Source organism: Bos taurus, chromosome 25 (assembly GCF_002263795.3).
Source record: "Bos taurus isolate L1 Dominette 01449 registration number 42190680 breed Hereford chromosome 25, ARS-UCD2.0, whole genome shotgun sequence".
NCBI classification, from domain to species: domain Eukaryota; kingdom Metazoa; phylum Chordata; class Mammalia; order Artiodactyla; family Bovidae; genus Bos; species Bos taurus.
The window spans coordinates 9,151,767-9,169,882 of NC_037352.1; the positions used below are offsets into that span (position 1 = coordinate 9,151,767).

The 18,116-nt window shown below is 39.2% G+C and overlaps 1 protein-coding gene across 9 annotated transcripts in view; it reads left to right on the forward strand.

The window, feature by feature from the left end:
- Positions 1-1,432: 1,432 nt before the first annotated feature.
- Positions 1,433-18,116, forward strand: part of ATF7IP2 (activating transcription factor 7 interacting protein 2) — a 76,665-nt gene continuing 59,981 nt past the window's right edge. For 3 of the 9 annotated variants that reach the window (XM_005224505.5, XM_010819104.4, XM_024984961.2), the window contains exon 1: positions 1,434-1,537. The gene's annotated coding sequence lies outside the window, so the exon portion shown is untranslated. Of the gene's footprint in view, positions 1,538-1,656; positions 1,877-2,682; positions 2,829-2,912; positions 3,029-18,116 lie in introns of those variants that run through there. The other 6 variants (XM_059881352.1, XM_059881351.1, XM_059881353.1 and 3 more) reach the window with 6 other exon arrangements.

Below are 18,116 nucleotides of genomic sequence, written 5' to 3' on the forward strand. Positions count from 1 at the left end.
TCCAACCAGTCAATCCTAAAGGAAATCAGCCCTGAATATTCACTGGAAGGACTGATGCTGAAGCTGAAATTCCAGTACTTTGGCCACCTGATCCAAAGAAGCAACTCATTGGAAAAGACCCTGATGCTGAGAAAGATTGAAGGCAGGAGGAGAAGGGGACAACAGAGGATGAGAGGGTTGGATGGCATCACCTTCATGATGGACATGAGTTTGAGTAGGCTCCAGGAGTTGGTGATGGACAGGGAAGCCTGGCGTTCGCCAGTGCATGGGGTTGCAGAGTTGGACAGGACTGAGTGACTGAACTGAACTAAACTAAGCTATACATGAAGTTTTTAAAAAGTAAATTCTAAGAGTTCTAATCACACACACAGATAACTTTTTCTATTTCTTTAATTTTGTATTTATATATGACGGATGTCCATTAAATTTATTGTGGTAATCATTTCTCTAGGTAAGTCAAATCGTAATGCTGTACACCTTAAATTTATACAAGGCTGTATGTCAATTATATCTCAGTAAAACAGAAGAAAAATTATTTTATGAAGCAAAAAAAAACTGTGCAAAGGATGGCAATATTTTACATTTTTTCCAGTTTCCCTAGTGTTTGACATAAAACAGCTGGATTCTTATATCCGTTTCTGCATTCAACTTGTAGCAAAAGACTTGTTAATTTTCTAGAAGCTTCTGGAAAATTCGATTTAACTTCTTGAGATTATGTGAATAAAAAAGGCCAATAACATCTTCCTATTGTTAAGAAAATAGCTTTGACCTTATAGACCTCCAGGGATCCCTGGATCACATTTTTGGGAACCAACTGGATTACAGTACCTATTTCTATGAATAATCTATTTCTAGATCGTCCAATTTTTGCTCTTTTTTCTCGTAGCCAGTAGTTACTAGTACAAATAAGCAGCTCTGTCCTCCGTGATGAGGAGGCCTTAAACTAGATCGAGGGTGCTTAATTAGATAATTCACTTTAATCGCTAAAAAAGAGGTTATCGGCAGCGGAGTAGGTCTCTTGACGTTTGACGCGGCCTAGCGTGGCAAATCCGTTTAGGCAACGCAAGAAAATATGACCACTGGCCTGTGTCACAAAATTTAAGTTGTCAAAAAAACCGAAATTGAGATCTACAGAATTTTATTTAAGTATTTTAAAACTTTAAATGCCTGCAGACGAGCCGCCTGTTTTTGTAAAAAGTAATTTTCGGAAAACTTTCAGTCACTCAAATGCAAGGCCTGGCTCAGGAGGCTAGTCGCGGGACTCGCGAGTGACGCAACACGCTGACAGAAAGTCGCTTGCCTGAAGGCGAACTCTCTGCACCCCTCAGCCGACTTCCACTTACCGGCCCCTTCCACCAGGTCGCCTCTGATTGGCTGGGCTGCCGCAAGTTCGCTCCGCCATTGGCCGGAAGTCCGTCGGAGGTGGGCGCAGACAGACTTTCCTCGGCCGCTTTCCTGAAGAGCGTCATTGTGCTCGGCGGTTGCAGTCCCCGGAGGTAGAGTTTGTGCAGAAGCGGCCAGTGCGGCGCCGCTCTAGGTACGTTGGAACCGGGCGAGAGCCCCGCGCGAGCGGCGGTTGGCCGGGACGGCAGTTTCTCCGGCGCCGCGTGCCTCCCTGAGGGCCGGTCCCCGGAAGCCTCGGAGCCCCGCGCGAGCTGGGCGGTTGTGGCGGGGTTGACTCCAAGGAGTCTATGGAGTCGCTAGAGCGCCGACCTGGCTGGGTAAACGCCGGCGAAGGGCGAGAGGACGTGTCTCCTCCAGCTGTCGGAGTGGGCGGCTAGCGGAGTGGGCGGCTAGCGAAGCGGGAGTGGCGGGCGGCCGCGTGTGCAAGTCGGGGTCGCAGAGGCACGTCCCCTCAGGGTTTGGTACTCGGCGAGTAAGTACAAGCTTGGGACCTGACGGGACCACTTTTAGAAACTGACGGAGAAAATGTAGTCCCCCTCCCCATCTTTGGGATTCCGTTGCCACATTTCCAGGAGTTGTTTTAGTTATAATTTATCTGAAGAAACCAGGGGCCAGAAGTTGTGTTCTTGTCCTGGCGGCGGGGAGGCTTTCCTTGATGTATGTTGTTCGAAGGCACTAGAACATTTGATGCCCAAATGCCTTTTTAAATTAAAGCACCTGGAGCACAAACGTGTGACGTACACCTGTGGAGCTCATCCATGTAGGGATGCTGTGATTGAAGGATGAAAGCCGTGTACCAGCAGGCGTGGTTCTTTAACACAGTTTATTTTTAAGTAAATTAAAAAAAAAAAAAAGACCATATCCTGCTTCTCGCCACCCCACCCCCCCCGCCCCCCTACTTACTTTCTCCAAACGCCCCTCTCCCACCTACTTTCTCCTTTTTGGCAAAGTTCAAGAATGTGTTCTGTACAGAGGAAGCAGTTATTTTGCTTTTTCTCTCTAAAACCTCACTGTGCTTGGAAAACTGCTATGTTGAAGATGAAATTTCCAACATTGTAAGCCAGCACGTGTTGCTTCTTTTGTGAAGAGCTAGTATTCACTGCTCTAAAGACTTGAGTATGGTCAAGACCTAGGAAAAGATGATCGTACAGAATAATTCATTAGAAACAAAATGTTAAAAAGTAGAAGAATTATGTGAAATCCATTTAAGCGGGCTGTTATACTACATTGGGATTTAATACTCTCTTCATGATGATTTTGTCATATATTTACTTATAGCCAGTAAAATGATCGACGACATAAGTATTTGCCAAACAAATGGGGAAGAACATTCAAGATAATTTATGTCACAGGAAAGCTATTGAAAAAACAAAAATGAAGCGTCTGACTGAAGGACTAATTACACTGAATTCAGCTCTCGTGAAGTATGTCTTAGTTTGTTCATCTATCAATACATTTTTGGAAATGTTGAGTCTGACCAAAAGCAAATTAATCTACTTAACTCTCAGTCTTATCTGCAGATTTTTACAGACTACATCCTAAGATTGACTTCTACCTCAACAGAAATGCATGAACAGTTTGTTATTGGAAATGATTTGCATCCTTTAAGAACTGGTGTATCTAGGTACATCTTGAATTTTCTGCTCTGCTTTCCTTATTGACTCTTGTACTTCACCTCGACCTTCAATTCTACTGTATTTACTTGCTACATAGAATCTTGAATTCTGGTCTGAAAATATTGCATGATCCCTGCATTGTTGCCTGTGCATATCATGTAGTTCTGTTATAGTGGGTGTGTACAGATGTATTTCATTTGATGTAATCAAATTTAAATAACAGTTGTTAAAAATAAAAATATACTTTGATTTTAAATGCACAAGAGTATTCTCATTAAGTTAAATGAGATTATTACATATAAAATACAAATAACCATATTCTATCTTATTCTGTCTCATATTCTTACATCATTTAAATACTTATTCTATTCTCTGAGGCTTAATTAAACCTCAACCCATACCTTTCAAATGCTTTACTATAGAGTCAAGTAACTTTGTATCCCTTTTTAGCTTTACCGATCTAAGTAGGACAGAAAGCTTGTAGTCAGGCCATATCTAGAGGGAAGTAACCATAACTCTCTCAATTGGGTAGATAATTGAATATAATGTGAAAATTTGAACTTCTCATTAAATTTCTAGAGGTATAAGGGGTTTGTATATAGAAAACTATGTAGAGGTATTATAGTATCTGTTAAAAGTGGTACCATTAGTGTATGTTTGAGGTTCTACGGTGTATAGTGCTGCTTATGGTATAGTTACTGCCAAAGTTACTGAGGTCTGTTCTTGTCCTTTTTATTAAGGAAAAAGTAGCAGCATTAAATAAAGCTTCTACATGAAAAGCATTTCGCTGAGAATTTAAAAATAAGACACATCTCAGCCCACAAAGATCATGACTAAAATATATATTTCTAATGGGAAATTCAGATGAAGAAGTAGTTCTCTTAGGGAAAGATGTTTGCTGAAGAAATGATCTTTAAACATGACCTAAAAGCGAGTGGAGAATAAGGGAGAATGTTGGTATATGGCAGTTTTGATGAGTTCGAAAAAAAGTGAAGGCTAAATTTGTAGGAAATTTGGAGATAAAATTTGATAGCTGTAGGGAAAAGGAAATACAAAGAAGATAATGCAATCATGATTCTCTGGTTACTTGCTTGTAACAACTCAAGTATTGATTTAATTATATGTGATGAAAAAAGTGTATAGGTATAGAAAAGAGGTAAATTCTCATCTGTAAGTATAGGACCATGATAGTGGTCCTATACAAATAAAAATTTGTAACTCAAGTGAAATACAAGTGAGCATATTTTAAAATACTGAGATTAATTTTAAAAAAAAGTTATATTAAAAGTGATTGCCATAGGGAGTGAGTATTGACAACCAGCTGTTTCATTGTGAACATATTATATACTGCTTAATTTTATGCTATTACATTGATAAAGAAAATTTTTAAGTAAAAGCAAAATTCTCCTAGCACCTATTAGATGTTAATGCTGCTGGTCCGTGGACCACAGTTAGAGTAGTAATAATATTCATGCTCATTGTAAGACCTGACACAAGTTGGTCATGTTTTGTCATTTTCTTGATCACTGTATATCCCTTAACAGTAACCTTGTCACATCATAGTATCTGATTTTTACTTGTGATAGGAGATTTCTTTGAATCTCAAGATCCTTGATTTAAATACTGGCTCCTGAATTGTGTGAGTATGTGTGTGTTTTTAAGCTTTTTTAAAGTTATACAACCTATCTTAGATTCATTTTGATAATTTAAATATAAAATGTAACAATTGTGCTTTATTTAGTATTGATAATATATTAAGGTAGAATTTCAACAAGAAGCAACCCAAGTGAGAGATATTTTGTAATGAAGAAAACCAATCCACCACCAGAAGTACAGAAAATAAATGCAATCCTTATGTACCCATACCTTTAAACTTTATAAGGTGGAGTGAGTGATTTAACTGAAAGAAATAGACAAATTGACAACAGTAGTAGACCACTCTGAAAACACTCTTAATAGCTGGAAGAATATGGACAACACAGCAAAGAAATTTGAACTGGTTGACATCGACATAGAATAACACTGCACCCAGCAATGTTGGAATACGTGTTCTACTCAGATACAGGTGGACCTTTTGGAAAAATTAGCCATGAAAATAGCCTCAACAAATTTAACAGGATTGAAATTATTCAGAAGATTCTCTAATTACAGTGGAATTAAAAGAAGCTAACCTTCAACAACAAAAATGCAACTTAGAAATCTGCAATTCCCTGGGAATTAATGTATTTCTAAATAATGGACAGATCATTATTTACCTCCACAGAAGGAATTACAATGGAAATTAGAAAGTATTTCAAATGAGAATCAAGAGGGTTTATTGGAATTTACGAGACTCAATTAAGGTAGAGCTTAGGAAATTTTGTAGCTTTAAATGCAAAAGAAAAAAATGGAAAAGGGAATGTGACTGAAAATTAAAAGATCTAAATTTTCGTCTTAATCTAGAAGAAAATCAGACCTGAAGAAAACTGAATCATTGGGCATCCCTGGTGGTCCAGTGGCTTGAAATCCTCCTGCCAGTGCAGGGTACACAGGTTCAATCCCTGGTCCAGAAGATCCACATGCCATGAGGCAACTAGGCCCATGCACCAGAACTACTAGCCTAGATCCCATGAGCTACAACTACTGAGCATACTTGCCACAAATTCTGAAACCCTTGAGCCCTAGAGCCTGTGCTCCACAACAAGACAGCCCACCACAACTAGAGAAAGCCTACGATGCACCAACAAGACTCAGCCCAGAAAAAAGAAAAACTTGAATCATAAAACTAACAGGAAATGATGAAATGTTTAGAGCACTACATGTAATAGAAAACTAGAAGTCAGTGCTGTGAGATTATTGATTAAATGGATAAAAGTCTAGTGACCAAGAAAAGGAAAAAAACACATCCCTTATATCAAGAATAAAAGAGACATCACTACAGATCTTGATTACATTACAAGTGTAATTAGAGGATATTATGAAGAACCTTATAAACCAGGAATTCTGTTAAGTTTTGAAGTATGGAGAAACAAAATTAACAGAGAAAGGCAAAATATGGATGATCCTGTATTTTAAAAAATTCATTCATAATTTAAAACCTTTATCACAAACTTAACTCCAAGCCCAGATGGCATTATGATGAATTATTTCTAAAATTTAAGGAAGGAGTAATACTACTTGCAAAGACAAACTCATCAGAATTAAAAAAAAAAAAAAAAAAAAAAGACTTTAACAGTTTTTATATGAATCCTGAATAACTTTGATTTTAAAACCTGATGACTCATCATTCTTGTAATATTGATACAAATTCCTAAACAAAATGTTACCAAGTTGAATACAGGAACATGAAGCAATTTTTTTTTAAAAAGGACATATGACTGACTGAGATTTATTTCAGGAATAATCTAGGTTTAATATTTTGAGAGCTCAACCAATATGATACAAATTGGGAAAATGAGGTTATATGATCATCTAAACATATGAAAAGGATAAAATCAAAAATACATTAATGATAAAATCTTCTGGGAATAGAAGGATATTTTATATTTAATGGTGTTAGTGAAACCACATACCCTCTTCAGGATTGGTAATGAGAGACCGATACCCATTAACAGCATACCTATTCATAGCATACTGTTCAGTTCAGTTCACTCAGTCATGTCTGACTCCTTGCGACCCCATGAATCGCAGCACGCCAGGTCTCCCTGTCCATCACCAACTCCCGGAGTTCACTCAGACTCACGTACATCAAGTCGGTAATGCCATCCAGCCATCTCATCCTCTGTCATCCCCTTCTCCTCCTGCTCCCAATCCCTCCCAGCATCAGAGTCTTTTCCAATGAGTCAACTCTTCACATGAGGTGGCCAAAGTACTGGAGTTTCAGCTTCAGCATCATTCCTTCCAAAGAAAACCCAGGGCTGATTTCCTTCAGAATGGACTGGCAGGATCTCCTTGCAGTCAAAGGGACTCTTAAAGAGTCTTCTCCAACACCACAGTTCAAAAGCATCAATTCTTCGGCACTCAGCTTTCTTCACAGTCCAACTCTCACATTCATACATGACCACTGTAGGTTTTAACTAATGCAGTAAGAAAATGATAATTAGTAAAAATATAGGAAGTTCAGAGGAGAAGGCAATGGCAACCCACTCCAGTACTCTTGCCTGGAGAATCCCAGGGATGGGGGAGCCTGGTAGCCTGCCGTATATGGGGCCGCACAGAGCCGAACACGACTGAAGCAACTTGGCAGCAGCAGCAGGAAGTTCAAAAGAATTTATTAGGTTTAATAAGTGAGTTCCTTATGATTATACAGTGGAAGTGAGAAATAGATTTAAGGGACTAGATCTGATAGAGTGCCTGATGAACTATGGCCAGAGGTTGTGACATTGTACAGGAGATAGGGATCAAGACCATCCCCATGGAAAAGAAATGCAAAAAAGCAAAATGGCTGTCTGGGGAGGCCTTACAAATAGCTGTGAAAAGAAGAGAAGCCAAAAGCAAAGGAGAAAAGGAAAGATATAAGCATCTGAATGCAGAGTTCCAAAGAATAGCAAGAAGAGATAAGAAAGCCTTCCTCAGCGATCAATGCAAAGAAATAGAGGAAAACAACAGAATGGGAAAGATGAGAGATCTCTTCAAGAAAATTAGAGATACCAAGGGAACATTTCATGCAAAGATGGGCTCGATAAAGGACAGAAATGGTATGGACCTAACAGAAGCAGAAGATATTAAGAAGAGGTGGCAAGAATACACAGAAGAACTACAAAAAAGATCTTCATGACCCAGATAATCACAATGGTGTGATCACTCACCTAGAGCCAGACATCCTGGAACGTGAAGTCAAATGGGCCTTAGAAAGCATCACTACGAACAAAGCTAGTGGAGGTGATGGAATTCCAGTGGAGCTATTTCAAATCCTGAAAGATGATGCTGTGAAAGTGCTGCACTCAATATGCCAGCACATTTGGAAAACTCACCAGTGGCCACAGGACTGGGAAAGGTCAGTTTTCATTCCAATCCCAAAGAAAGGCAGTGCCAAAGAATGCTCAAGCTACCGCACAATTGCACTCATCTCACATGCTAGTAAAGTAATGCTCAAAATTCTCCAAGCCAGGCTTCAGCAATACGTGAACCATGAACTTCAGATGTTAAAGCTGGTTTTAGGAAAGGCAGAGGAACCAGAGATCAAATTGCCAGCGTCCACTGGATCATCGAAAAAGGAAGAGAGTTCCAGAAAAAAACATCTATTTCTGCTTTATTGACTATGCCAAAGCCTTTGACTGTGTGGATCACAATAAACTGTGGAAAATTCTGAAAGAGATGGGAATACCAGACCACCAGACCTGCTTCTTGAGAAACCTATGAGCAGGTCAGGAAGCAACAGTTAGAACTGGACATGGAACAACAAACTGGTTCCAAATAGGAAAAGGAGTATGTCAAGGCTGTATATTGTCACCCTGCTTATTTAACTTCTAGGCAGAGTACATCATGAGAAACACTGGGCTGGAAGAAGCACAAGCTGGAATCAAGATTGCCGGGAGAAATAACAACCTCAGATACGCAGATGACACCACCCTCATGGCAGAAAGTGCAGAGGGACTAAAAAGCCTCTTGATGAAAGTGAAAGTGGAGAGTGAAAAAGTTGGCTTAAAGCTCAACATTCAGAAAACGAAGATCATGACATCTGGTCCCATCACTTTATGGGAAATAGATGGAGAAACAGTGGAAACAGTGTCCAACTTTATTTTTTGGGCTCCAAAATCACTGCAGATGGTGATTGCAGCCATGAAATTAAAAGACGCTTACTCCTTGGGAAGTTATGACCAACCTAGATAGCATATTCAAAAACAGAGACATTACTTTGCCAACAAAGGTCCGTCTAGTTAAGGCTGTGGTTTTTCCAGTGGTCATGTATGGATGTGAGAGTTGAACTGTGAAGACAGCTGAGTCCCAAAGAATTGATGCTTTTGAACTGTGGTGTTGGAGAAGACTCTTGAGAGTCCCTTGGACTGCAAGGAGATCCAACTAGTCCATTCTGAAGGAGATCAGCCCTGGGATTTCTTTGGAAGGAATGATGCTGAAGCTGAAACTCCAGTACTTTGGCCACCTCATGTGAAGAGTTGACTCATTGGAAAAGACTCTGATGCTGGGAGGGATTGGGGGCAGGAGGAGAAGGGGACGACAGAGGATGTGATGGCTGGATGGCATCACTGACTCAATGGACGTGAGTTTGGGTGAACTCCGGGAGTTGGTGATGGACAGGGAGGCCTGGCGTGCTGCAGTTCATGGGGTCACAAAGAGTAGGACGTGTCTGAGTAACTGAACTGAAGTGAGTTTAATGAATTAGAGATGGCAATTATATTTCTCTGTGATATGAGGCAGAAAAAAATGAAATTTAAAATGATGCCACATACAAAGCATTAAAAAATGAATATGGCAGTAAAGGAATAGAGGAACAACAGATGTGAGACATATAAAACAAAAAGTAAAATGGCAGCCATAAATCCAATTATATCAATATCAGGTGTGAATGGATTAGACAATTCAAATACCAGATTGTCAGACTGAATGAAACATAACATCCAAGTATATGCTATCTATAGGAGACACACTTAGATTGAAAGATACAATTATGTTGAAAGTAAAAGGATTTTAAAAAGCCATGTGAATAGCAATCATAAGGAATCTAGGTATACTAGTTTAAAACAAAATAGTCTTTCAAGATTAGATGTAGAAAGGGACATTTTATAATAAAAGTTGCAGTCTCATAGGTAGTTAAAACAATGAGAAAAATATGCTACTAAGAACAACACTAAAATAGGTGGAGTGAATACTGACAAGAATGGAGAAATAGAAAATTCAACAATAATGGTTAGAGACTAAAACACTTTATAAGTAACAGATCAGTTAGAAAAGACTTGAGTAATTCTGTGGACCAACTAGCCTGAAGAAGCATCTTTTGAACATTCAGCCAAATGAAAGCAGAATATATTCTTCTCAAACGTACATAGAAAAATTTCCAATGTAGATATTATGTTAAGCTGTAAAACAACTTCAGCACATTTTAAAGGACTGAAATCACAACAAAGTATGTTCTCTGATCACAGTGGAATGAAATTAGAATTGAAGAAGCAGAATAAATTTGAGAAATTCACAGCTATGAGGAAATTAAGCAACAGTTTCCTAAATATTAATAACTAGTAGGTCAAAGAAAAAATCATGAGAGAAGTTAGAAAATACTTTGACATTAAAGAGAAGACAACAAAACATTTCAGATGCAAATAGTTTCTCAGGAAATTTGTAGTGATAAATGCCCACATTTTTTTAAGACTTCAACAAACTAACTTTTAACTTTAATACAAAAAGAAGAAACTAAACCTAAATAGAATGAATTTAGAAAGATGGTTAACAATAACCCTGTGTACGAGACTGCAAAAGAGACACCGATGTATAGATCAGTCTTATGGACTCTGTGGGAGAGGGAGAGGGTGGGGAGATTTGGGAGAATAGCATTGAAACATGTATAATATCATGTATGAAACGAGTCGCCAGTCCAGGTTGGATGCACGGTACTGGATGCTTGGGGCTGGTGCACTGGGACGACCCAGAGGGAGGGGAGGGGAGAGAGGAAGGAGGAGGGTTCAGGATGGGGAACGCGGGTATACCTGTGGCGGATTCATTTCGGTATTTGGCAAAACTAATACAATATTGTAAAGTTTAAAAATAAAAAAAAAATTAGAGTGGAAATTATTAATAAAATCAAGGAAGAAACAAGTAAAATTAAGAAAATCCAAAAGTTGTTTTCAAAAAGATAAACCAAATTGACAAACCTTTACCTAGAGTGACCATGAAAAAGATTCAAATTACTAAAATATGGAATGAAAGGGTGTATTACTACTGATCTTATAGAAGTTAAAAAGATTGTAAGAGACTACTATAGAATGATGCACTTATATACCAATTAATTAATAAATCGGACAAATTCTTAGGAAGACTCAAATGAACAAAACTGATGCAAGAAGAAATAGAAAATCTGAAAAGAGATTGAATTAAAACACAAAAAGCCATTATCAAATGGTTTTACTGTTGAATTCTAACAAACGTTTAAAGATACCAATTTTTTACAAATTTTTCCAACAAATAAAAGAGGAACGCAGGCCAGTATTATCCTGATAACAAAAAGAGATTACAAGAAAACTACAGAGCGATATGGTGCAAAGATTGTCAACAAAATGCTAGCAATTTGAATCCATCAGTGTCATGACCATGTGAGATTTATACCAGGAAAGCATGTTTTTCTTTGGTGCTCAGTCTTCTTTATTGTCATGGTTCAGCTCTCACATCTGTACATGACTACTGCAGAAACCATAGCTTTGACCATATGGATCTTTGTCGGCAAAGTGATGTCTCTATTTTTTAGTACGCTGTCTAGGTTTGTCATAACTTTTCTTCCAAGGAATAAGCATCTTTTAATTTTGTGACTGCAGTCACTGTCAGCAGTGATTTTGGAGCCCAGGAAAAATCTGTCACTTTCTCCTGTATCTATTTGCCATGAAGTGATGGGACCGGATGCCATGATCTTAGTTTTTTGAATGTTGAGTTTTAAACAGCTTCTTCATTCTCCTCTTTTCATCTTCATCAAGAGCCTTTTTAGTTCCTGTTCGCTTTCTGCCATTAGGATGATATCTGCATATCTGAGGTTGTTGATGTTTCTCCTGGCAATCTTGATTTCAGCTTGTGATTCATCTAGCCCTGCATTTTGCATGATATACTCTGCATATAAGTTAAATAAACAGGATGACAATATACAGCATTTTTGTTCTCTTTTGCCAATTTTGAGCTAGTCTGTTGTTCCATATCTGGTTCTAACTATTGCTTTTTGACTTGCATACAGGTTTCTCAAGAGGCAAGTAAGGTGGTCTGGTATTGCCATCTCTCAAAAAGTTTTCCACAGGTTTTGATCCATAGAGTCAAAAGCTTTAGAGTAGTCAGTGAAGCAGAATTAGATATTTTTCTGGAATTCTCTTTTTCTATGATCCAACAGATGTTGGCAATTTGATCTCTGGTTCCTCTGCCTTTTCTAAACCCAGCTTGAACATCTAGGAGTTCTCAGTTCATGTACTGTTGAAGTCTAACTTGAAGGATTTTGAGCTTAAGTATCTTACTATCCTGTGAAATGAGCAAAATTGTACGGTAGTTTGAATATTCTTTGGCATTGCCTTTCTTTAGGATTGGAATGAAAACTGACCTTTTCCAGCCCTGTGGCCGTTGCTAAGTTTTCCAAATTTGCTGGCATATTGAGTGCAGCACTGCAACAGCTTCGTCTTTTAGGGTTAGAAATATCTCAGCAGGAATTCATCACTTCCACTAGCTTTTTTTGTAGTGATGCTTCCTAAGGCCCACTTGACTTCATACTCCAGGATGCCTGGTTCTGGATGAATGAGCCCATCACATGGTTATCTGGGTCATTGTGGGAATTCTCTTCCCAGAACTTGGAAACGGCAAGCCTGAAAGAACAACACTCGGACAGTCTCTGCAAGGACTGACAATTTTATTTCTGCAGTCAAGCCTTTTTATAGGAGCAAGGAACAAAGAGCTCAGAGCATACGGCGAGCAGACCACGTACAAAGTTAAGATATAATCAGTAAAAGATATTTCAAGGACCAGCGCGTTCTTAATGACCCATGTGTTTATCCCATGACCCATTTTTCTCAAGCAACGTCTTTAGTGTATAATCATTAAATCTTGGCGCCGAGCATAGCCAAAGGCAGGAAATGTTTTTCAACTATCAGTGCACAATGCCTGGGTACTTCTGGCCCCTCACCATTTTCCCAAGGATCTTCTCCTTCAAGGCTGTTTTGCACTGTGCCTCCCAACAGTCATTAAGACCTTTTTTTAATAGTTCTGTGTATTCTTGCCACTTCTTAATATGTTCTGTTTCTGTTAGTCCCTTGCCCTTTCTGTCCTTTACTGTGTCCATTTTTGCATGAAATGTTCCCTTGCTATCTCCAATTTTCTTGAAGAAATCTCTGTTCTTTCCCATTCTATTATTTTACTCTGTTTCTTTGTGTTGATAACTTAGGAAGGCTTTCTTATCTCTCCTTGCTATTCTCTGGCACTCTGCATTCATTTGAGTATATCTTTCCCTTTCTCCTTTGCCTTTTGCTTCTCTTGTTTTCTCAGCTATTTGTAAGGTCTCCTGAGACAACCGTTTTGCCTTCTTAAATTTCTTTTTTGGGGGGATGTTTTTGATCCCTGTCTCCTGTACAGTGTTGTGAACCACTATCCATAGTTCTTCAGGCACTCTACCAGATTGAATTCCTTTAATTTATTCGTCATCTCTGCTGCATAAGCATAAGGGATTTGATTTATGTCATACCTGAATCATCTTAGTGGTTTTCCCTACTTTCTTCAATTTAAGCCTGAATTTTGCAATAAGGAGTTCATGATTTGAGCCACAAGCAGCTCCAGGTCTTTTCTGCTGATTGTAAGGAGCTTCTCCATCTTCAGCTACAAAAAATATAATCAGTGTGATGTCAATATTGACCATCTGGTGATGTCCATGTGAAGAGTGCTGTCTTGTGTTGGTGGAAGAGGGGGTTTGCTCTGACCATTGTGTTCTCTTGGCAAAACTCTGTTAGCCTTTGCCCTGCTTCCTTTTGTACTCCAAGGCCAAACTTGCCTGTTACTTCGGGTATCTCTTGACTTCCTGCTTTTGCATTCCAGTCCCTTTTAAAAAAGACATCTATTTTTGGTGTTACTTCTAGGTCTTGTAGGTATTCATAGAACTGTTTGACTTCCGTTTCTTTGGCATTAGTGGTTGGAGCATAGACTTGGATTACTGTTACATTGAATCGTTTGCCTTGGAAACATAGTGAGATCATTCTGTTGTTTTTGAGATTGCACCCAAGAACTGCATTTTGAAGTCTTTGGTTGACTACGAGGGCTACTCCATTTTTTTCTAAGGGATTCTTGCAGTATCTATCATCTACCACAGTAGTAGATGTAAGTCATCTGAATTGAATTTGCCCATTCCTGTCCATTTTAGTTAACTAATTCCTAAGATGTTGATATTCACTCTTGCCATTTCCTGCTTGACCCCATTTAATTTACCTTGATTCAAGATAATCACAATGGTATGATCACTCACCTAGAGCCAGACATCCTGGAATGTGAAGTCAAGTGGGCCTTAGAAAGCATCACTACAAACAAAGCTAGTAGAGGTGATAGAATTCCAGTGGAGCTATTTCAGATCCTGAAAGATGATGCTGTGAAAGTGCTGCGCTCAATATGCCAGCAAATTTGGAAAACTCACCAGTGGCCACAGGACTGGAAAAGGTCAGTTTTCATTCCAATCCCAAAGAAAGGCAATGTCAAAGAATGCTCAAACTACCGCACAATTGCACTCATCTCACATGCTAGTAAAGTAATGCTCAAAATTCTCCAAGCCAGGCTTTAGCAATACGTGAACCGTGAACTTCCAGATGTTCAAGCTGGTTTTAGAAAAGGCAGAGGAACCAGAGATCAAATTGCCAACATCCACTGGATCATCGAAAAAGCAAGAGAGTTCCAGAAAAACATCTATTTCTGCTTTATTGACTATGCCAAAGCCTTTGACTGTGTGGATCACAATAAACTGTGGAAAATTCTGAAAGAGATGGGAATACCAGACCACCTGACCTGCCTCTTGAGAAACCTATATGCAGGTCAGGAAGCAATAGTTAGAACTGGACATGGAACAACAGACTGGTTCCAAATAGGAAAAAGAGTACATCAAGGCTGTATATTGTCACCCTGCTTATTTAACTTCTATGCAGAGTACATCATGAGAAACACTGGGCTGGAAGAAGCACAAGCTGGAATCAAGATTGCCGGGAGAAATATCAATAACCTCAGACATGTAGATGACACCACCCTTATGGCAGAAAGTGAAGAGGAACTAAAAAGCCTCTTGCTGAAAGTGAAAGTGGAGAGTGAAAAAATTGGCTTAAAGCTCAACATACAGAAAACGAAGATCATGGCATCTGGTCCTATCACTGCATGGGAGATAAATGGGGAAACAGTGGAAACAGTGTCAGACTTTATTTTTCTGGCCTCCAAAATCACTGCAGATGGTGACTGCAGCCATGAAATTAAAAGACTCTTACTCCTTGGAAGGAAAGTTATGACCAACCTAGATAGCATATTCAAAAGCAGAGACATTACTTTGCCAACAAAGGTCCATCTAGTCAAGGCTATGGTTTTTCCAGTGGTCATGTATGGATGTGAGAGTTGGACTGTGAAGAAAGTTGAGTGCCAAAGAATTGATGCTTTTGAACTGTGGTGTTGGAGAAGACTCTTGAGAGTCCCTTGGACCGCAAGGAGATCCAACCAGTCCATTCTGAAGGAGATCAGCCCTGGGATTTCTTTGGAAGGAATAATGCTAAAGCTGAAACTCCAGTACTTTGGCCACCTCATGTGAAGAGTTGACTCATTGGAAAAGACTCTGATGCTGGGAGGGATTGGGGGCAGGAGGAGAAGGGGACGACAGAGGATGAGATGGCTGGATGGCATCACTGTCTCGATGGGCGTGAGTCTGAGTGAACTCCAGGAGTTGGTGATGGACAGGGAGGCCTGGCATGCTGCGATTCATGGGGTCACAAAGAGTCGGACACGACTGAGCGACTAAACTGAACTGAACTGATGGACCTAACATTCTAGGTTCCTATTCAGTATTGTTCTTTGCAGCATCGAACTTTACTTTCACCACCCAGACCTATCCACAACTGAGCATTTTCTCCTTTGGCCCATTCTCTTAATTCTTTCTGGAGCTATTTCTCTGCTCTCCCCTAGTAGCATATTGGATACCTATGACTTGGGGGGCTTATCTTCCCATGTCATATCTTTTTGTGTTTTCATACTGTTCATGGTGTTCTCAAGACAAGAATACTGAAGTGGTTTGCCATTGCCTTCTCCAGTGGACTGCGTTTTGTCACAACTCTCCACCATGACCTGTCCATCTTGGGTGGCCCTGCACAGCATGGCTCATATCTTTATTAAGCATGTATAAACCTATGGAAAGCAAATGTAGACCTTAAAAAATAGGACGTTTTCACACTAAAATGACATGGAGATAACATAAATAAGAAAATGTAAAACATAACAGCAGCAAGTTATAAAAATCTAAGGGCATAAAACCAAATGTAAAGTATTAATGTGTGATTAATTAATATGATAAATACAAATTGGATTAAATTCTCCTATTAAAAGATTCATTTGTTTAAAATATTCTCAATAAATTTTGTAAGGAACATCTAAAACAATTTGGTGGTATGGAAAGCAATATATTCAGCTGAATTACATCGTCAGATAAAATAGAATAAAAGGGGCAATTAGGTTATGTTTTTAAAGTTTAAAATTAACAGAATATTTTCAAACAGTTATAGGCATACCTTGCTTTATTGCACTTAATCATTGCTTCACAGATACTGTGTTTTCTACAAACTGAAGGGTTGTGGCATCCTTGCTTGAGCAACTCTGTGAGCACCATTTATCTAACAGCCTTTGTCCAATGGTGTCTGTCATATTTTGGTTATTATTATATTTCAAGCCTTTTCATCATTTTATTTGTTATGGTAATCTATGATCATTGACCTTTGATATTCCTATTGGAATTGTTTTGGCATTTTTGGGGAGTAAAGTATTTTAAAATTAAGGTATGTACACTGTTCTTGTAGTCTGTCATACACTAAGCATGCGTACTAAGTTGCTTCAGTCATGTCTGACTCTTTTTGACCCTATGGACTGTAGCCTGCCAGACTCAATTGTCCAGGTGGCACTACTGGTAAAGAACGCACTTGCCAATGCAGGAGACTTAAGAGACTTGCGTTCAATCCTTGGGTTGGGAAGATCCCCTGGAGGCGGGCACAGCAACCCATTCCAGGCTTATTTTCAGCAAAGGATTCAAGGTGGTTGAAAAGTCAGCATGGTAATGTCAGTATTGCCCAATTAGACTGAGTTATGGGCTTCCCAGGTGGCACTAGTGGTAAAGAACCTGCCTGCCTATGCAGGAGACATCAGAGATGCAGATTCGATCCCTGGGTTAGAAAGATCCCCTGGAGAAGGGATGGCAACATAGTATTCTTGCCTGGAGAATACCATGGATAAAGGAACCTGGCAGTTGCAGTCCATAGTGCCACACAGAGTTGAACACAACTAAAGCAACTTAGCACACATGCATTCACGCATTGCTTTTTATGCTCCCAGTAACAAATTTCATTCTCTCAATCTCTCTACAATATGTAAGCCATTTCTTCACGTTGTGGGCAGTTACCAGTACAGATGAGCCTTGACAACTTTGGGTTTAGAGGTACTGACTCTCCACACAGTCAGAAATCACCATATAACTTTATAGTTGGCACTCCATATCCTCAGACTCAACCAACTGTGGATAAATCCAGTAGTACAGTAGTATATATTCAGTGAAAAAAATCTGAGTGTAAGTGAACCCACTTGTTTCAAACACATGTTGTCCAAGTGTCAGCTGTACTTTTCTGAGCCTTTTAAAAGTTTTGTTTGTACCCTTAAGCATTTTGATTCAGAGGTTTTCCTACGTATCTAAAGTTTTATCAACTACACATTTCAGACTGTTATGATGAAGTATTTTTTTGGTAAACTTTATAAGTAATTCACTGTGAAAAATCATACCAATTATATGTTCATTTTGAGTTCTGCATTCCTCTTATATTTTTATCATTGTGCAGCCCATAGTGTAGCTTCATGTTCTCCAATAAATTAAATCAGAAAGCTTCTCTACCACCAATAGGCCTCCCTATTTCACACATATACATGGGGTAGGGAAGAAGTTCTCAAAGAAGAGAGATTACATTTTAGCATGAAAGGAAGTAGTCGATAAATCTTTTCTCTGTTAAAATTAGGAGTAAAGACAAACCACAGAATGAGAGAATATACCCATAACTCATATCAGTTCAGTTCAGTTCAGTTCAGTTCAGTGGCTCAGTTGTGTCCGACTCTTTGCAACCCCATGAATCGCAGCACGTCAGGCCTCCCTGTTCATCACCAACTCCTGGAGTTCACTCAGACTCAACACCCATCAAGTCAGTGATGCCATCCAGCCGTCTC